Source organism: Palaemon carinicauda, chromosome 7 (assembly GCF_036898095.1).
Source record: "Palaemon carinicauda isolate YSFRI2023 chromosome 7, ASM3689809v2, whole genome shotgun sequence".
NCBI lineage: Eukaryota > Metazoa > Arthropoda > Malacostraca > Decapoda > Palaemonidae > Palaemon > Palaemon carinicauda.
Window position 1 is genome coordinate 146,373,745 of NC_090731.1, and position 19,210 is coordinate 146,392,954.

General features: G+C 47.0%; 1 long non-coding RNA gene across 1 annotated transcript in view; it reads left to right on the plus strand.

The window, feature by feature from the left end:
- The window catches only part of LOC137643680 (uncharacterized), a 57,708-nt gene extending 39,493 nt beyond the window's left edge, over window positions 1-18,215 (plus strand). Inside the window, exon 2 of the long non-coding RNA XR_011045040.1 lies at window positions 17,818-18,215. This is a non-coding gene — a long non-coding RNA (uncharacterized lncRNA). The remainder of the gene's footprint in view (window positions 1-17,817) is intronic.
- The last annotated feature ends 995 nt before the right edge of the window (window positions 18,216-19,210 follow it).

The window sequence follows — 19,210 nt, forward strand, 5'->3', positions numbered from 1 at the left end:
AAAGAGACAGGCATTACATCTTCAGGTGTCTCTGTTGTTGGAAAAGGGGGCGGTGGTGAAAGTCTCGGACCTTCAATCCCCAGGTTTTTACAACCGTCTCTTCCTGGTTCCGAAGAACACAGGAGGTTGGAGGCCAGTGCTGGATGTCAGTGCTCTCAACGTGTTTGTTGTAAAAACAAAGTTCACGATGGAGACCACCAAATCCGTTTTGGCAGCAGTCAGAGAGGGCGACTGGATGGTCTCTCTCGACTTGCAGGATGCGTACTTCCACATTCCGATACATCCAGACTCTCAACATTATCTGAGGTTTGTGTACAGGAATGTGGTGTATCAATTCCGAGCACTGTGCTTCGGCCTCAGCCCTGCTCCTCTTGTTTTTACGAGGCTCATGCGAAATGTAGCGAAGTTCCTACATTTATCGGGGATCAGAGCCTCCCTGTATTTGGACGACTGGTTACTCAGAGCATCGTCCCGTCATCGCTGTCTGCAGGACCTACAGTGGACTTTGGATCTTGCGAAAGAGTTGGGCCTCTTGGTGAACATGGAGAAGTCACAGCTGACTCCCTCCCAGACGATTCTCTATTTGGGGATGGAGATACAGAGTCGAGTTTTTCGGGATTTTCCGTCTGCCAACAGGATCGAGCAGGCTTTGCTCAAAGTCTGTCTCGTGCAAGAGAAAAACCGTTGCTCTGTGAGAGACTGGATGAGCCTCCTGGGAACGCTTTCGTCTCTGGAACAGTTTATCTCTCTAGGGAGACTCAACCTGCGCCCTCTCCAGTTCCACCTAGACTCCCATTGGAACAAGGAGAAGACTTTAGAGACGGTCTCGATTCCAATCTCCGATCCAGTCAAGACTTGCCTAGCTTGGTGGGACAGCAATATAAGACTTCGGGAAGGTCTTTCTCTGGCAGTCAAGAACCCAAACCATGTGTTGTTTTCAGACGCATCGGATTTGGGTTGGGGGGCGACTCTGGACAATCTGGAATGCTCGGGTCTTTGGTCCGCAGACCAGAGGAGCCTTCACATAAACTGCAAGGAGCTGTTAGCAGTCCATCTAGCACTAAGGAGTTTCGAGAGTCTGATTCGAAACAAGGTGGTGGAGGTGAATGCAGACAATACCACGGCCTTGGCTTACATCTCGAAGCAAGGAGGCACTCTCTCCCACGCTCTTTTCGTCATCGCAAGGGACCTTCTCATTTGGTCAAAAGATCGAAACATCTCGCTTTTGACGAGGTTCGTCCAAGGGAAGTTGAATGTCTTGGCGGACTGTCTCAGTCGAAGAGGTCAGGTGATTCCTACGGAGTGGACGCTCCACAAGGATGTGTGCGAGAGACTTTGGATGACTTGGGGTCAACCCACCATCGATCTCTTTGCGACCTCGTTGACAAAAAGGCTCCCGACTTATTGCTCTCCGGTCCCAGATCCAGAGGCGGCCCACATAGATGCCTTTCTTCTGGACTGGTCTCACCTGGACGTTTATGCCTTTCCACCTTTCAAGATCCTAAACAAGGTGCTGCAGAAGTTCGCCTCTCACGAAGGGACCAGGTTGACGTTGGTTGCTCCCCTCTGGCCCGTGAGAGAGTGGTTCACAGAGGTACTTCTATGGCTGGTAGACGTTCCAAGGAGTCTACCTTTGCGGATGGATCTCTTACGACAGCCTCACGTAAAGAGACTTCATCAAAGCCTCCCCGCGCTTCGTCTAACTGCCTTCAGACTATCGAAAGACCTCTAGAGCTCGAGGGTTTTCGAAGGAGGCAGCTAGAGCGATCGCGAGGGCTAGAAGATCCTCTACCATCAAGATCTACCAGTCGGAATGGGAGGTATTTAGAGACTGGTGCTAGTCCTCCTCTATTTCCTCTTCGAGTGCCTCTGTAGCGCAGATTGCGGATTTTCTGCTTTATCTGAGAAACGGTCGCTCCCTCTCTGCATCCACCATTAAAGGCTACAGAAGCATGTTAGCTTCTGTTTTCAGGCATAGAGGTTTGGATCTTTCGAATAACAAAGATCTCCAAGACCTGCTTAAGTCTTTCGAGACTTCTAAGGAGCGTCATATTTCAACTCCTGCTTGGAACTTGGACGTGGTCCTACAGTTCCTTATGTCAGACAGGTTTGAACCGTTAAATTCAGCCTCCCTGAAGGATCTTACCCTCAAGACACTTTTTTTGGTGAGCTTGGCTTCGGCTAAAAGGGTTAGTGAGATACATGCTTTTAGCAAGAACATCGGCTTCTCGGCTAATAAAGCAGTATGTTCTCTTCAACTTGGTTTTTTGGCCAAGAATGAACTTCCGTCTCGTCCTTGGCCTAAATCTTTTGAAATCCCTAGTCTTTCTGAGATTGTAGGTAATGAAGTTGAAAGAGTGCTGTGCCTGTTAGAGCTCTTAAATTTTATTTATCTAGAACTAAACCGCTACGAGATTGTTCAGAGGCTTTATGGTGCTCCGTTAAAAAGCCCTCTTTGCCCATGTCTAAGAATGCGTTATCTTATTTTATTAGACTTTTAATTCGGGAGGCACATTCTCATTTAAGTGAGAAGGATCGTAATTTGCTTAAAGTCAAGGCTCATGAAGTTAGAGCGATAGCAACTTCGGTAGCATTTAAGCAAAATAGATCCCTTAAAAGTATTATGGACGCGACCTTTTGGAGAAGCAAGTCTGTGTTCGCTTCATATTACTTGAAAGATGTCCAGACTCTTTATGAGGACTGCTACACACTGGGACCATTCGTAGCAGCGAGTGCAGTAGTGGGTGAGGGTTCTACCACTACATTCCCTTAATCCCAATATCCTTTTAATCTACTCTTGAAATTTTTAATCTTGTTTTGGGTTGTACGGGAGACTAAGAAGTCTTTCGCAATCTTTTTGATTTGGCGGGTGGTCAAAATATTGTTTCTTGAGAGCGGCCAGATTAAGGGTATTGATGAGGTCCTGTTATAGGGGTGTTCACCCTGGATATAGCAGCTCCTGGGAGTCTTTCAGCATCCTAAGAGGATCGCTGGGCTTCGTGAGGATAGCGGACTAATGAGGCAGAGTAATCATCAAAGTCAGCTTCCTTACCATGTACCTATACTTAAGTTTGTTTTTTGAATATTTGTCAAAAACTCTTGAGCATATACGCCTTTATTGTTTTAATACTGGTCTCTACCCACCACCATGGGTGTGAATCAGCTATTTATATATTCACCGGCTAAGTTTAATATTTAAAAATGATATTTTCATTATAAAATAAATTTTTGAATATACTTACCCGGTGAATATATAATATTAAAGGCCCTCCCTTCCTCCCCGATAGAGACCCTACGGACTGAGAAGAACTGGTTTGGTTGAGAAGTATATGCGGTATCTGGCCGATAGTCGGCGCTGGTGGGCACACCCGACAACCTTCATGGCGATTGCTCGCGAGTTTTTGAAATCTGTCGGCCGTCGGAGACGTCAGCTATTTATATATTCACCGGGTAAGTATATTCAAAAATTTATTTTATAATGAAAATATCATTTTTGTTCCGTAACTGACATTCAAACCACGCTATTTAATAGGGGTTATTACTTTCGGCGTAGCTGAAACGACAAGCCATTAGAATTTTAATGAGGGTTTACTACCCCACTTCTAGTTAGCGCTGGGGGGGGGGAGCTCGCTAAACCCCCCCCCCCCTTCACACGCACCTGTGCTTGAGCTCACTTTGCTCTTGGCTCGGGTGGTGGTCGGACGCATCCGCTCTCACCCTCGCCTCTCTGACAGCCATTAATGTCTTTTTGCTTTCTCTCCTACAGGTTTGAGTGTGAAGTTGGCCTCTGCAAACATGCGCAAATGTCCTGGATTACCCGACCGCCCTTGTGGTACATTTTTGTCGGCGGTCGGGACGGACCCTCACACCCTTTGTCCTTACTGTAGGGACCAATGGTGTGATAGTAGTAATAAGTGTAGTGAGTGGTCTACCTCCCAGTGGGAGAGGTTTTCTCGGCGACGTAAGAAGAAGTCCAGGCAGGATATTTCTCCTTCGAAGATTTCCTTGAAAGGAGAAAATCACAAGGACTCTTCTTCCGTTGCCCAAACCTCCTCCGAAGCGGCCACTCGATCGGTTTCCTTTCGAGAGACCTCCGAGTGGTAGCGTAGACCGTGGTTCTGTTCCCCAATCTCGGGGTTCGAGAGATGGCGTTGCCTCCCCTAACGAGGCAGCTCCACCTCTTCCCCCGGGGGAGGATTTAAATGTTGATTTAAATGTAACCAATTTATTCCAGCTTTGGTCTTCTTTGGGGCTGGAGGGTTCGCCCTCCAAGGAAGCTTTGATTGACATCATCCGATTGGGTGCCGCTGTCAAGCAATCGCCGACTTTGGCAGAGGTTGATCCTCTGTCTATTGTCGACGTTGTGGTGTCAGAGTTATCCAATGCGGTATCTCCTAATACCTCTGCATCTTCTCACCCTGCAGTAGCTGAAGGCTTAGTTTCTCCCGTCCCTGCTCAACCTACGAGGGAGAAACTAAGTCCAACAGTCTCTCCTGCCGGTGATTTTATCCCTCGGGGGAGTTCACTCACAAAGACTTCTCTTCGGAGGACTGCTTAAAGTCAGCTTGCTGATCCAACGGTCCCTAGAGGGTGTATACGTCGCAAGGCTCGACTTCCTCTTCGCCGGGGAGGCCTTCCTTCACCTTATAAGTTGGTGAAGACACACCTCTTCGGTTCTTCATCGTTGTTGCAGTCCGCCGCAGAGGAGCCTCGTCATCGATCACCGACTGTTCCTGCTACGACCCTGGACCTCTCTGCGGATCGTTCGCGATCCCCTTCGGTGGAAGGTCATCCTCACGAAGGACACGTCGAGTCCACCCGACAGACCTGCTGTCGCCGATCCTGGCAGCTGATGCGCTTTATGCGCCAACGAAACCTGTCTTGAAAAGTCAGGCACCGGTCAACAAGGGCGTACGCGCCATCTAGCGCACTTGTCCCCTACGCGCCATGCTAAGCATGCTCGCCATCGATCTCCTGACCTCATTGAGGTTCCTGAGATAGCACGCCAGCGCTCACCTGCTGCTGCTGTTCCAGAGATAGCGCGCCACTGCGCCCCCTCAAGCTACTGTGCGTCATACGCGTCAGTGCTCACCAACACGCCAGTGCTCGCCTGCGTGCCAGCGCTCTCCAACGTGCCAACGATCTCCTGCGCGCCCACGATCTTCGGATCTGGGTGCGGTAGGGAAGTCTAAGACTTCTCCTACTTGTCAGCGCACGCCCACACGCCAACGCGCCGCCTGCTTTCTCCTGCGCGCCATCCTTCACCAGCGTGCAATCGCGCCCGTTCACCTACACACGCCTACGAGGATGCGCGCGCCCCCACGCCCATCTCCTACAGCAGCTACTCACCGCCAGCCTGACATGCGCCCACAAAGGCACCCCAACTTACGCAGTTTCCGGCTGCGCGCCCGCGCGTAAGGGATATCTCCTGCGCGCTCCCGACGACATCTGGGGTGCACGATCTCTCGCCCGCACGCCCACGGGCCCTCCATCCTGTTCTTGCGCGCGCGAACATTCACCCTCGCGCGCGAGCCCTCAATCAGCCTCCTGTGCACTCGCCGATGTCTCCTGCGCACGCTTCTACGCGCCCTCGCAATCGCCCTCGCGCGCGCATCAGTAGTCTCTGCGCATGCGCGCGACCCCGGGTATTCACCATCGTGCGAGTGCCAGCCCGCTCCCCCGCGCAATCGTCAATACCCTCACGCGTGCGAGGCTGCAGAACAACGCACGGCTAGGTCGCCATCGCCGCATCCCCACCCCCGCATCCCCACCCCCATGCGCAGAACAGTGCGCTCGCTGGTAGGAGGGAAGGTTCCAGAAAGGTCCAGGGACATTTCTTTTTTTTTCTTTACAGGCGAACCCCCCTATGGAAACTCCTCCCAGGGATTGGTCGATCCCTGTCCCTCCAGAAGGAGTGTGTGACAGCGCAGCCATCAGCCAGCAGCCTTGGTTTGGGGCACTAATCAGAGCGGTTGTGCAGGCTTTCAATCCTGTTCTCTCTGTATTGGGCCACAAATCCTTGCCTGCGTTTACTCCCCTGAAGAGTAAAAGAGGAGTTTCAAACGCGGTTACTTCTTCAAGGACTAAGCTGTCTCCTCGTAAGCCTTCGAGGCAGGCCCCCTCCCCCCCCCAGACTTTTTCTCCCTCCCTTTCGGACGAGGATTATCCGTCCTCAGGGGAGTCACATGAGATGAGACGTTCCCCCATCGCACCAATGAGGGAAACCCCACTTCGCGCTGAAAAGTCTTCTCGGGCAGGGGCGGAGAAGAGCCTACCTCCGTACCTCCGTCGTTGTTGGAGTCCTGCATCCCTCCCAGGAGGGAGTCGAAGGACTCCGAAACAGTACCGAAAACCTCGTCAAGACTTAGAACGGAGCTAGCCAGTCACTCGGAGAATGTACGCGAGTCTCCCCAAGAAGAGCCTTTGGGAACTGGAGACTTTGCTGCTAGTCCATCCGGAGGAGAGCTACAGGAGTCAGAACATGCATTTTGGCAAGTTCTGACCCTTATGAGGACACTCAATGGGTTTGCTGACCGAGAGATTCCCTCTCAAGAGGGCAAAGACACGGTCTTGGACCGAGTATTTAGGACTCAAAAACCCTCTAAGGCCAGTGCGGCTTTGCCCTGGTCTCGGGGTTAAAAATACCAGGGACAAGATCGCGGTCCAGCTCTCTGAGCTAGCCTCCTCCAGCCGATCCAGTGCCGGCAACAAGCTTCTCCCACCTCCTCGGGTTCAGCAGAGGAGGTACTTCGAGATCTTAGAGGAGCCTTGTTTAGCTCTTCCCCTTCACCATTCTTTGGAAGAGCTTACCAGGGGAGTCCCTCTTGAGATACACTCCAACCGGCAGGTCTCATTCTCGGTGACTGAGATCCTTAATTAGGAAAAGGTTGTGAAGTGTGCTATGCAGGCCACTTCGTGGCTGGATATCTGGTTAAGGACTTTAGGGATCCTGATACGTTCGAAGGATTTCTCCAAAGAACGTACCAGGAAAGCTATGGAGACCTTTCTACTCTCAGGCACTCGCACGATCGAGTTTCTGGCCCACCAAGTCTCGAACTTGTGGGCGAACACCATCCTGAAACATCGGGATGCGATGGCTGAGAGGTTCCATCAGAAGGTCCCTAGCACCGAGATAAGCAGGCTCAGACATTCTTCCGTGGAGGGAATGAACCTGTTTGAGCCTAAAGACGTGGAGCATGCTGCTGAGAGGTGGAGGAAGTCCCACCAAGACTTCCTCCTACCTAGGGCTTTGACATCCAAGCCCTATAAGCCTCCAGCACCTCAGCAGCCCCGTCCTACCAAGACCATGAAACCGACAACGGCAGCAAAGACAGTGGTGTCTAAGCCCGTTCTTGTCAAGGACAGGAAAGGCAAGAAGTCCTCCAGGGGAGGGAAGAATCCTAGAGGGAGCAGCCGAGGCTGCAAATGCTAGGATTGGCAGTCCCCCTGCACGTCCACCAGTGGGGGGTGCCTACAAAGTTGCGCAGACAGGTGGCAGCAACTCGGGGCCGATTCTTGGACGATTTCCGTAATCAGTCAGGGATATCACGTCCCGTTCACAACATCTCTACCTCCCCTGACGACGAATCCAGTGTCAGTGAGCTCCCTTGCCATGGGATCAGCAAGGGGGCAGGCCCTTCGGGCAGAAGTCCAGACCATGTTGAAGAAGGGCGCTCTCCAAGAGGTCCTCGACGGGTCCCCAGGCTTCTTCAGTCGACTCTTTCTTGTAAAGAAGGCGTCTGGAGGCTGGAGACCAGTCATCGACACCTCTGCTCTGAACAAGTTTGTCAAGCAAACTCCGTTCAGCATGGAGACCACAGACACGGTCAGACTTGCAGTGAGACTGTAGGACTTCATGTGTACATTGGATCTGAAGGACGTGTACTTCCAGATCCCAGTCCATCCGTCTTCAAGGAAGTACTTAAGATTCAGCCTAGACAACAAGGTGTACCAGTTCAAGGTGCTGTGTTTCGGTCTCTCCACAGCACCACAAGTTTTCACCAGAGTGTTCACCCTAATATCGTCGTGGGCACACAGGATCGGCATCCGTCTCCTCCATTATCTGGACGACTGGCTGATCCTAGCAGACTCGGAGTCATCCCTTCTTCAACACCGAGACAAACTTCTGGGACTTTGCCAGGATCTGGGATCATGGTAAATCTCGAGAAGTCCTCTCTGCTTCCCTCTCAAAGACTGGTATACCTAGGCATGAATATAGACACCAATTTCCACAAAGCCTTCCCATCAGACGACAGGATAGCAAGGCTGAGGGGGGTCGCAAGCCCTTTTCTCAGACGAGAAGAACTTCCAGCCCAATCGTGGTTACGTCTCCTCGGTCACCTCTCATCTTTGGCTCATCTAGTTCCCAACGGTCGCCTCAGGATGAGATCCCTCCAGTGGCAACTCAAGTCCCGGTGGAATCAAGGTTACGATTCCCTGGACGTCATGATCCCTATGGGACCTGCGGAACGGACGGACCTCCAGTGGTGGGTGACAGACGAGAACCTACGAAGAGGAGTGGATCTTCTCGTTCTCCCCCCGGATTTGATGCGGTTTTTGGACGCCTCAAAGAAAGGGTGGGGGCCCACGTTCTGCACCACAGGACCTCAGGCCTCTGGTTAGAATCAGAAAAGTGCCTCCACATAAATCTTCTAGAGATGAAGGCCGTTTTCTTGGCCCTTCAACAGTTCCAACAATACCTGGCGGGTAACTCTGTGTTGGTGATGAGCGACAAAACCACAGTAGTGGCTTACATCAACAAGCAAGGAGGTACCTTTTCGAAGCAGCTATCCCATCTTGCAGTAGAGACACGAGATGGACCGAACTCCACTCGCTTCCACTATTGGCACGTTTCATTCCGGGCAAGAGGAATATGATCGCCGACAATCTGAGCAGAGCGTCTCAGATAGTGAGTACCGAGTGGTCTTTGGATCATCTAGTAGCCAACAAAGTCCTGACTTTGTTGGGTTCCCCGACTGTGGATCTGTTGGCGACAGCATTGAATTTCAAGCTTCCGCTATACTGCTCCCCAGTCCCGGATTCCAAGGCTCTCTGGCAAGATGCCTTCCAACAACGGTGGGACAACATCGACGTGTATGCCTTTCCCCCGTTCTGTCTGATGAGGAGGGTGCTCAACAAGACCAGAATATCGGTCAATCTTTCAGTGACCCTCATAGCTCCGCTATGGCATCAAGCGGAATGGTTTCCGGACCTTCTGCAATTCTTAACGTAACTTCCGAGAGAACTCCCTCCGCGACATGAGCTACTCAGACAACCACATGCCAACATCTTCCACAAAGCCGTAGCTTCACTACGAATTTACGCCTGGAGACTATCCAGCATCTCGCTGAGAGAGGATTTTCACAACAAGTTGCGATTAGGATATCTGGACATTGCGAAAATCATCCGCATCTGTCTACCAGGCAAAGTGGAAAGTCTTCTGTGGTTGGTGTCGTGGAAGGGGGGTGTCTCCACTCGATGCCACTATTCCAACAATAGCGGAGTTCCTCGTGTATTTGCGTGGAGAAATGCGCCTTTCAGTCTCGGCGGTGAAAGGCTATCGCTCAGCCTTAAGTCTAGCCTTCAGGCTCAAAGGAATGGACATTTCTTCCTCGCTGGAACTTTCTCTACTCATACCTAGTTATGAACTTACCTGCCCTCAGTTGGAAGTGAGACCTCTTCCATGGAACGTGGTTCGAGTTCTCAGGTCTCTTAAGAGACCTCCCTATGAACCATTACGCCAGGCCTCAGATCGCCACCTAACTTGGAAGACGGTGTTCCTACTAGCTTTGGCATTGGCCAAGCGAGTCGGTGAACTTCATGGTCTCTCATATTTCACTCGTTAACCTGAATTATTGCAGTTATCTTGGTGATGTACTATTTTGTTATTGGCTTTCGCTCGTTTGGATTTACTTTTGGATTTTCTTGAACCTCTATCGGACTTTTGTTATTTTGACCCTTGCTCGTTTGATCTCTCTTCTAAATATTCAAAATGGCTGACCCTCCTAAATCTTTTAGAATGTGTATGAGGGGTTGTAGGTCCCGGCTTGCTAGAGCCTCTGTTGATCCCCACTCCATTTGTAATAAATGTAGAGGTAAAGTTTGTGAGTTGGGGATCGTTGCGATGAATGTATTTTGTTGTCTGAAAGCGAGTGGTTGGAATTTGACCGCTACATTTGTAAACTTAAGATAGATAGGATTAGACGGAGTTCTTCTCGTTCTTCTAGAGATTATTCCTCTTCCCATGTCATTAAACCTAATCCTTCCCCTGTAGTGGTAGTTACAGATCCCACTACTGTTACTGCTGATGAACCATTTTTTAAGGACATGATGGTAGCCATTCAAGCCTTGGGCGTGAGAGATGAATCGGTTGCTGCGGACAGAACCAGTTAAAGTCCGATGTTAGTAAATTAAAAAGTCCTAGTGTTAGTGCTAAAAGTGCAGCTAATTTATTTAGTGCAGTGGAGGGTGCGTCTGCTCGGACCTGTCGTTCTTCTAGCCTTAGACCTCTTCCAAGCTCCCCAACCCCTGGGAGAAGGAATGTCGATCGGCGAAAGGAAATTAGAGGCGTTAATGCCCGAGCAGACGTTCCCTCGGGCGTACCTGTTGACGCTTCACGGGACGCTCGCCCTCACCATGGGAAAGGTGAGGTGAAAGTTTTTTCATCATCTACGGATGACGCAGTGCCCAGACGGGGCTGGCGTCAAGCTTCCAGACCTCTGAAGAGGAAGATGGATACTGTTGATCAGCGTCGTGACATGACGCCGCAAGCTCCTGGTTGTAGTCATTGGAGCAGTCCAGAGCGTTTTCCTTCTTCCGAAGAAGGCTCTCCTGCCAAGCGTCCTGTAAGGATGTTGGATACTGCAAAGCGTCCTGTAAGGATGCTGGATACTGCCAAGCGTCCAGCCCAACCTGTTACAGGGCAGTTTCCTGAGACTGGCATGATCTTGGTTCTTGCTCCTCCCCCACCTTCAGATTGGTTGTCGTCCTCTGAATGCTCTGTGCATTCCTTGAGTGATGTAGAGGGCGAGCTTGTGGTAGGAGTAACGTCTCCTGTTTTGCCACAACAAGTTGACCCTAAGTTTAGTATGCTGCAAGATATGCAGCAGAAACTCTCTTCTTTCATGCAAATTTATCAACCTGCGGACAAGAGTGGCTCGCCAAGACCCCGAGCGTCAGGAAGCTTCTCGCCTTGACACCAAGCGTCAGAAGGCTACAAGTCAAGAGGTTCTTGATGACGGACATCTTTCTAAGCGTCGAGAGCATGGTAGTCATGACGCCAAGCGTCAAGCAATCAAACACGACACCGAACTATGTAATAAGGATCCTCCTGTTAAACGTCGAGAGACTGATCCGCATGACACCGAGCGTCAAGCAGCTAGACTTAACGCCGAGCGTCAAGCAGCTAGACTTAACGCCGAGCGTCAAGCAGACAGACGTGACGTCGAGCGTCAAGCAGACAGACGTGACGCTGAGCGTCAAGCAGCCAGACGTGACGCTGAGCGTCAAGCAGCCAGACGTGACGCTGAGCGTCAAGCAGCCAGACGTGATGTCGAGCGTCAAGCAGCCAGACGTGATGTCGAGCGTCAAGCAGGACGTGACGCCGAGCGTCGGACTGATGCCAAGCGTCAAGCAGCCAAACATGACACCAAGCGTAAGAGCCTTGGACATCATGAGGACGCCAATCGAACCGAGCGTCGAGATCGTGGACACTTTTCCGACTGTATGGAGTTGACTCCTGATTTTCAAGAAGTCTACTTCAGTTAGAGCTTTGTCGGAGGAAAGGATTGACGATCATCTTTCGCCTACTGAACTGTTAGAGGAATTCTCAGAAGGAGAAGATCCTAAGACCCTTCATCCTTCAGTTGACCTTAAGAAGCTCATGAGAGTCTTTACGGAAGAGTTTCCAGATTATTTTATACCTGTTGCACCTCGTTCACCGCCTTCAGAATTTACGCTAGGGAAGGCGTCGAAGGAGTCTTTTTACAAGGACGGTTCTGTCTAGATCAGAGAGAGCTTTGAGGATGTTGGGAGACTGGATGCAGTCCAAAAAAGACCAGGGAAAGACGGCTTTCTCTTTTCCCCCGGCTAGACTGGCCTCCAGGTCTAGTGTATGGTACGAGACGGGAGAAGTTCATGGCTTGGGAGTTCCTGCCTCTGCTCAAGGAGACTTTTCAAGTCTGGTAGACACTCCTCGTTGAATGGCCATGAGAAGGACCAAAATTCTCTGGTCAACTGCAGAACTTTATCATCTTCTCAAAGGCGTCTTCAGAGCCTTCGACGTATTCAATTTCCTTGATTGGACTCTGGGAGCCTTGGGGAAAAAGGTGTCTACCTTAAAGTATGTTGACACTGCTAGTATCATCCACATCATGTTATGCATGGATAAGGCTGTAAGGGACGGATCCAATGAGTTGGCAGCCCTTTTCTTGGCGGGGGGTCCTAAAGAAAAAGAGCCCAAATGTGTTCTTTTCTATCCATTGGGGTTACTCCTTTTCAGAAGTCAGAATTGCTGTACGCACCTCTTTCTTCCTCACTTTTTCCGCAAGAGTTGGTCAGAGAGGTTTCTTCCTCTTTAACCCAAAAGGCCACTCAGGATTTGGTGTCAAAGACGGCAAGGAATGTTATACCTGCTTCCTTCACTAGCCGCAAGCCGAAGGAAGAAGCTCCATTGCCTCAGTTTTCGCAGCCCTTTCAAGGGAAGAAGTTCAATAGGGGCAGTTCCAGACCCGAGGGAAGGAGGGCAAGGAGAAGAGGTTCCAGGCCAGGGCGAAGCAGAGTCTGACTGTTTTCGCCTTTAGACAGCAGTAGGAGCCAGACTGAACAACTTCTGGCAAGCCTGGGAGAAGAGGGGAGCAGATCTTTGGTCCGTTCAATTACTGAAGGAGGGATACAAAATCCCTTTCATAGAGAAACCTCCTTTAGTATTAGCTCCAATAGATATCTGTCAGATAGAGAGAGGAGTCAAAGAGGCAGGCTGTGCAACTTCAAATGTCTCTCTTGTTGGAGAAGGGGGCAATAGAGAGGGTGCGAGACTTACGGTCACCAGGCTTTTACAACTGCTTATTCCTGGTTCCCAAGAACTCGGGGGGGATGGAGACCAGTCCTGAACGTAAGTTCTCTCAACGCTTTCGTTCAGAAGACAAAGTTTCTCTATGGAGACATCGAAGTCTGTCCTAGCAGCAGTAAGAAAGGACGACTGGATGGTCTCTTTAGACCTTCAGAATGCTTACTTCCATATCCCCATTCATCCGAGCTTCAAGCATTACCTGAGGTTCGTTTACAAGAAGGAAGTTTTCCAGTTTCGGGCCCTGTGTTTCGGTCTCAGCACCGCCCCTCAAATATTCACGAAGCTGATGCTAAATGTAGTAAGCATACTGCACTCAGGAGGTATCAGAGCCTCCCTGTATCTGGACGACTGGTTACACAGAGCTCATTCCTTCAATCGCTGCCTGGAGGATCTACAAATGACATTGAGGTTATCAGAAGAGCTGGGTCTTCTTATAAACAGAGACAAGTCTCAACTGATACCATCCCAAAAGATCCTTTATTTGGGGATAGAGATTCAGAGTCAAGTTTTTCGGGCTTTTCCGTCACCATCAATGAGGGAGCAAGCCTTCCTGAAACTTCATTCTTTTCTAAAGAAACAGTGTTCTGTGAGAGAGTGGACGAGTCTGCTGGGAACCCTCTCCTCGTTGAAGCAGTTTGTTTCCCTGGGAAGGCTGAATCTTCGTCCTCTCCAGTTCCACCTCGATCGTCATTGGGACAAGGAAAAGGATCTAGAGACGAAATGCATTCCCATTACGGAATCCGTAAGAATTTGCCTTCAGTGGTGGAACGATCCGGGCAAACTTCAAGAACGTCTCTCCTTGGAACAGAGGAACCCAGACCTTGTGTTGTGTTCCGACGCCTCGGACTCGGGGTGGGGAGCGACACTGGGCAAGTTGGAGATCTCGGGTCTGTGGACGAAAGATCAGGAGGGCTTCCACATTAACCAGAAGGAGCTGTTAGCAGTCCTATTAGCCCTCAAAGGCTTCGAAGGGTCAGTATTGAAGAGAGTGGTGCAGGTCAAAGCCGACAACACTACAGCATTCGCCTACATAGCCAAACAAGGCGGAACCCACTCGAGTTCCCTTTACGAAACTGCGAGGGTTCTTCTCATCTGGGCAAAAGAGAAGAAGGTAACCCTTGTAACAAGGTTCATTCGGGGGGAAAAGAACGTGATGGTAGACAGCCTCAGCAGGAGAGGTCAAGTTCTGTCCACAGAATGGACACTTCATCAAGAGGTTTGCAAGAGCCTGTGGCGGATTTGGGGTCGTCCGTGCATAGACCTGTTTGCAACCTCGAAGACAAAGAGGTTAGAAACATACTGCTCCCCAGCACCAGATCACGAAGCAGTTCACATAGATGCATTCCTTTTAGACTGGTCCCACCTGGACGTGTACACATTCCCTCCGTTCAAAATTCTGTACAAAGTGATGCAAAAGTTTGTGTCACACGAGGGAACCAGATTGACGCTAGTGACCCCTTTTGGCCCTCAAGAGAGTGGTTCACAGAGGTACTAGAATGGATGGTTGACACCCCGAGAAGCCTTCCATTATGAGTAGATGTACTCAAACAACCCCACTTGGAAAGGTACCATCAAAACCTCCAAGCTCTTCATCTAACTGCCTTCAGACTATCGAAAAACTCACAAGAGCTAGAGGATTTTTGAAGGAGGCAGCTAGGGCTATTGCAAGAGCAAGGAGGACTTCTACCATCAAGGTTTACCAATCCAAGTGGGAGGTTTTTAGAGAAAGATGCAGAGTCAACTCTATTTCGTCGTCCAGTACCTCTTTGACTCTGATTGCTGACTTCCTGTTATACCTTAGAAGGAAGCATAGGTTTTCATCTTCTACCATCAAGGGATACAGGAGCATGTTAGCTACTGTCTTCAGGCACAGGAACTTGGACCTTTCTAATAATAAAGACCTGCAGGATCTTCTCAAATCATTTGAAACATCTAAGGAACGGCACCAGGAATCACCAGCCTGGAATCTGGATATAGTCCTGAAGTTCTTAATGAGTGACAGGTTTGAGCCCTTGCACTCAGCTTCTGTTAAGGACCCCACTAAGAAGACACTATTCTTGGTCAGTCTGGCGACGGCTAAAAGGGTCAGTGAGATTCATGCTTTTAGTAAGAACATTGGCTTTAGAGATAACAAAGCTATCTGCTACTTGCAACTAGGATTTCTTGCCAAGAACGAACGCCCTTCTCAGCCCTGGCCCAAGGCTTTTGAGATTCCGAATATTTCGGATGTGGTTGGTGAGGAATTGGAGAAGGTCCTGTGCCCAGTAAGAGCCCTGAAGTTCTACCTGGACAGAACGAAAGAGTTACGATGAAAGTCAGAAGCTCTTTGGTGCTCGGTCAAGAAGCCCTCGTTTCAGATGTCGAAGAATGCACTCTTCTTTTCATCAGCCTCTTAATAAAAGAGGCTCATTCACATTGCAGTGAAGCAGACATCAAACTTTTGAAAGTCAAGACGCATGAAGTTAGAGCTGTAGCAACTTCTGTAGCCTTCAAGCAGAATAAATCTTTGCAGAACATTATGGACACAACCTTTTGGAAGAGTAAATCTGTGTTCGCCTCACATTATTTGAAACTTTTCCAGACTCTTTTATGAGGACTGCTACGCTCTGGGACCATTCGTAGCAGTGAATGCAGTAGTGGGGGGAAGGATCTACCACTACGTTCACTTAGACCTAATACCCTTTTCTTCTCTTGGATCTTTGTATTTTTATGGTTGTTTGTGGAGATTGATCGACAATCTTCCACAATCATTGATTTTAGTTAGGTGGTCAGTTTTGTTCCTTGAGAGCACCCGGAACAAGGGTATTGGAGGAGGTCTTGTCACATAGTGGTATTTACACCGGTTTGACAGCTCCTAGAGGTCTTCAGCCCCCTGGGTGGATTGTTGGATCTCATAAGGAAAGCGGACATAATGAGGCAGGAATTCATTGAAGTCAGCTTCCTTATCAGGTACGAACCCTTAAGCTTGTTTATTAACTCTTAAGTAAAATTCCAACATGTTGGCTGTCTCTGACCCTCCACCAAAGGTGTCAATCAGCTATATACAGTATATAACTACCGGGTAAGGCAGATGTTTAAAAGTGATATTTTCATAATAAAATAAATTTTTGAACTTACTTACCCGGTAGTTATATATAATTTAATTTCCCCCCCCCCCCCCTCCTCCCCTCTAGAGACCTATGGGCATGGAAGATCTGAGGAATCACTGGAATGGTTCCAGGTACCTGGCTAGAGGGCGCACTGGTGGTACTACCTGGCTACCCAATCGGCGATTGCCGCGAGTTTTGATATTTCTGCCATGATGTCAGGGTAAGTATGTTCAAAAATTTATTTTATTATGAAAATATAATTTTCCACAATTCTTAAGGTCGAAAATGTCTTGACACCTTGCGACTTTAACCCACCAGCAGGGTTGTAAGGTCTTTCTTCCTCCTAATGGTGAGTCTCCTACTTAGAATGAGGGTTTGTATTTGTGTAGGAACAATTCATAGATTTTAAAAGTGATTTGTATATTTCCTAACTGCTGTATACAAACCAGAGTCCTCCAAGTTCCACTTCAAGCCTCAACTATCCTGCATGCCCTAGGTGAAGGTTAAAGTGTTGTCTTTGTGTTCTGGCTATTTGGTGGGGCTTACCTGCCACTCCCATTAACTACCTCCTCCTCTTTATGAATTTTAACAGCCAATTTCCAGCCAAAATGAAATACTCCCATTGAAGGACTTGGGTCTTTATTGTTAAACAAAATATGAAAGACTGGCTATGAAGTTAATTGTATTGGAAAATAGAAGATCCGTTTGAAATAGGGTTTTAGTTAGGTTTTGCCTACTTGACCAGGGAGTGTCTAACATGCTAGTCTAATTACCAAATAATGAGCAGCAATGATGTCAAAAGCTTGTAAACTAAAACCAAGGGTATCAATCTACCAACAAACAAGTGCTGCAAGCTCTAGCTTAAACTCATGGTCTCCTCACTCATTAACAAGAACAAGCCAAAGAAGAAAACCAATGTCTACATGTTGGTACTAAACTCAGTCGTACAGTATTTTGTGCTTAGGAGTTTATTTTGTAGTTTCCACGCCAGTGAAGTACTGTATAGTATCATAGCCATGGTTAGCATCGCTGTAGGAGATTGTGTCATCAGTGCACCTCACATTGGGTACTTTAGGCATTACTAAAGGGTCTTTGCTGCGTTACCTTTGCTCCAGCTGTGCTTGCTGCATATTTTCTACCTTGACCTCAATTATCATTTCCTTTTGTGCAAGGTTCTTTTGATTAACAAGAAATTCGAGCAAACATTATCTATTGATTTCAGAGGGAAGAGCAAGTATCACCATTAACGATAAATTCATAATTTTAAATTTCAATTTTCGTCAATTCTTGATGTATGCAAAGTTATGAAATAAAAATGAAAGGTAATACATAACTCTGGTTATTTTTCTATTAGAGATAATTTTGAAATTGTAAAAAAGGTGGCTGAATTTTGCTAAATGCCCCTTGTTAATTCAATAGCTGTAAACAAATTTTCCCAAGTACACTTTGAGAGGATTTTGGAATGTTAATTTACATAAAATTGTGCTGATTTTGACAAGTTCATTAATTTAATATTTTTTTTTATGAGTTTGACCAGTTTTGTCTTATTTTTACTTTACATTCTTTTTAGTTTATCATGCAAAATTTGATTAAAAGTACAGTATAGTCTTAATTGAAATGGAAAGTAAAAATTTTAAGCATGTTTCATTTATTTTTCAGACTAGAATCGTCAAGAGAAAAGGAAATTTGCAGCATCCTGATCAAAACAAGATTAAACGGCAAATGCTGTATGCCCCAAGTACACTACAGGGAGACATTCCTAATGACATCAAGATCATCATCAGCTGAAATAATGTGGGATTCACAACAGAAAAAACCAGACAGTTTTATTATTCAAAAAGAAAACAATCGTCTCGACTGAAGCAGCCACTTCATCATCAAACTTTTATGGAGTATTGAAATACTCTGAGAAACGTCATTACATGACTACAAATACCTTGATATGCTCAATTGACCGAAGTTCTTGAGATTTTAGGGTGTTATGTTTTACAATGGGCACTCCATTTACAGTATATCCAATAGGTTCAATAACAATCAATAGCTGAAGATAAGAAAAATAGTTACAGCAAATAAGTAATATAAATTTTCAAAACAATATAACCAGATTATTTCAAGTTTATCAGTGTCTTTTTTTTTCTGGGAGTGGTAAATTTAATTGTGAAATATATTCAGTCTAGGAGAAAGTATTTGTAGACTTTAATCTTAACAAAGTCAATGCATACACAGCTAATTTTAGCTAGTCTTTAATTCTATTTATCTTACTCTTGAAAAATACACATGCTATTTCTTCTATTAAATTATAAACACCCAAAATTTAACTTATGATGTCTAGATCAACATTTATGAGTGTTTTTATCTTTTTTTACTTTCTAATTAACATTCAGATTGCATTTTCCTTATTATCATTTAATATTGAACAATTATCATTTAATATTGAACAAGCACAATCATTCGTTTATTTGCCTGCAAACTACTTGGCGAAAACGAATTTACCTAATAATAAATTTCTACCTCTCAAAATAATTAGCTGGAATTATAATGTAAAATGGATTGATTATTTTAGTTTGTATTTTATGTTTTTGAAAAAGAAAATTTAACATTAATAACCAATTAAGAGCAACAAATGTAAATGAAGTACTTCTTCCCTAGAAATTGGCTTCTCATGTTTCAATTTTCATTAACTAGCTATTAAATCAATGTCAATTTCCTCTGGACCTCTTAACATACTAGTACAGTACTTGAAGATTGTATCATTTTTAGAATAGTTTAAAGTACTGTAAACAAGTTATCTAAATGTGTGACCGAAAAGAAATTAAATTAATAATCTTTTTGGCAGTTGATTTAAATTCATTCTACAATCTGTATATTAAATTACATTGATTGCATGTGAATATAACCTTTAAACTAATTATTTGATCTAAGAAAATTATTTCATCTTTGTCTATGTATACCAATTCATCTCTTTCGAGACCATCATCTAATTATTAGCAACTGGCATTCAATTTTCTTCTTCACAATGCCAAATTTATAATAGGCCTCTGTTCTCTTAAAA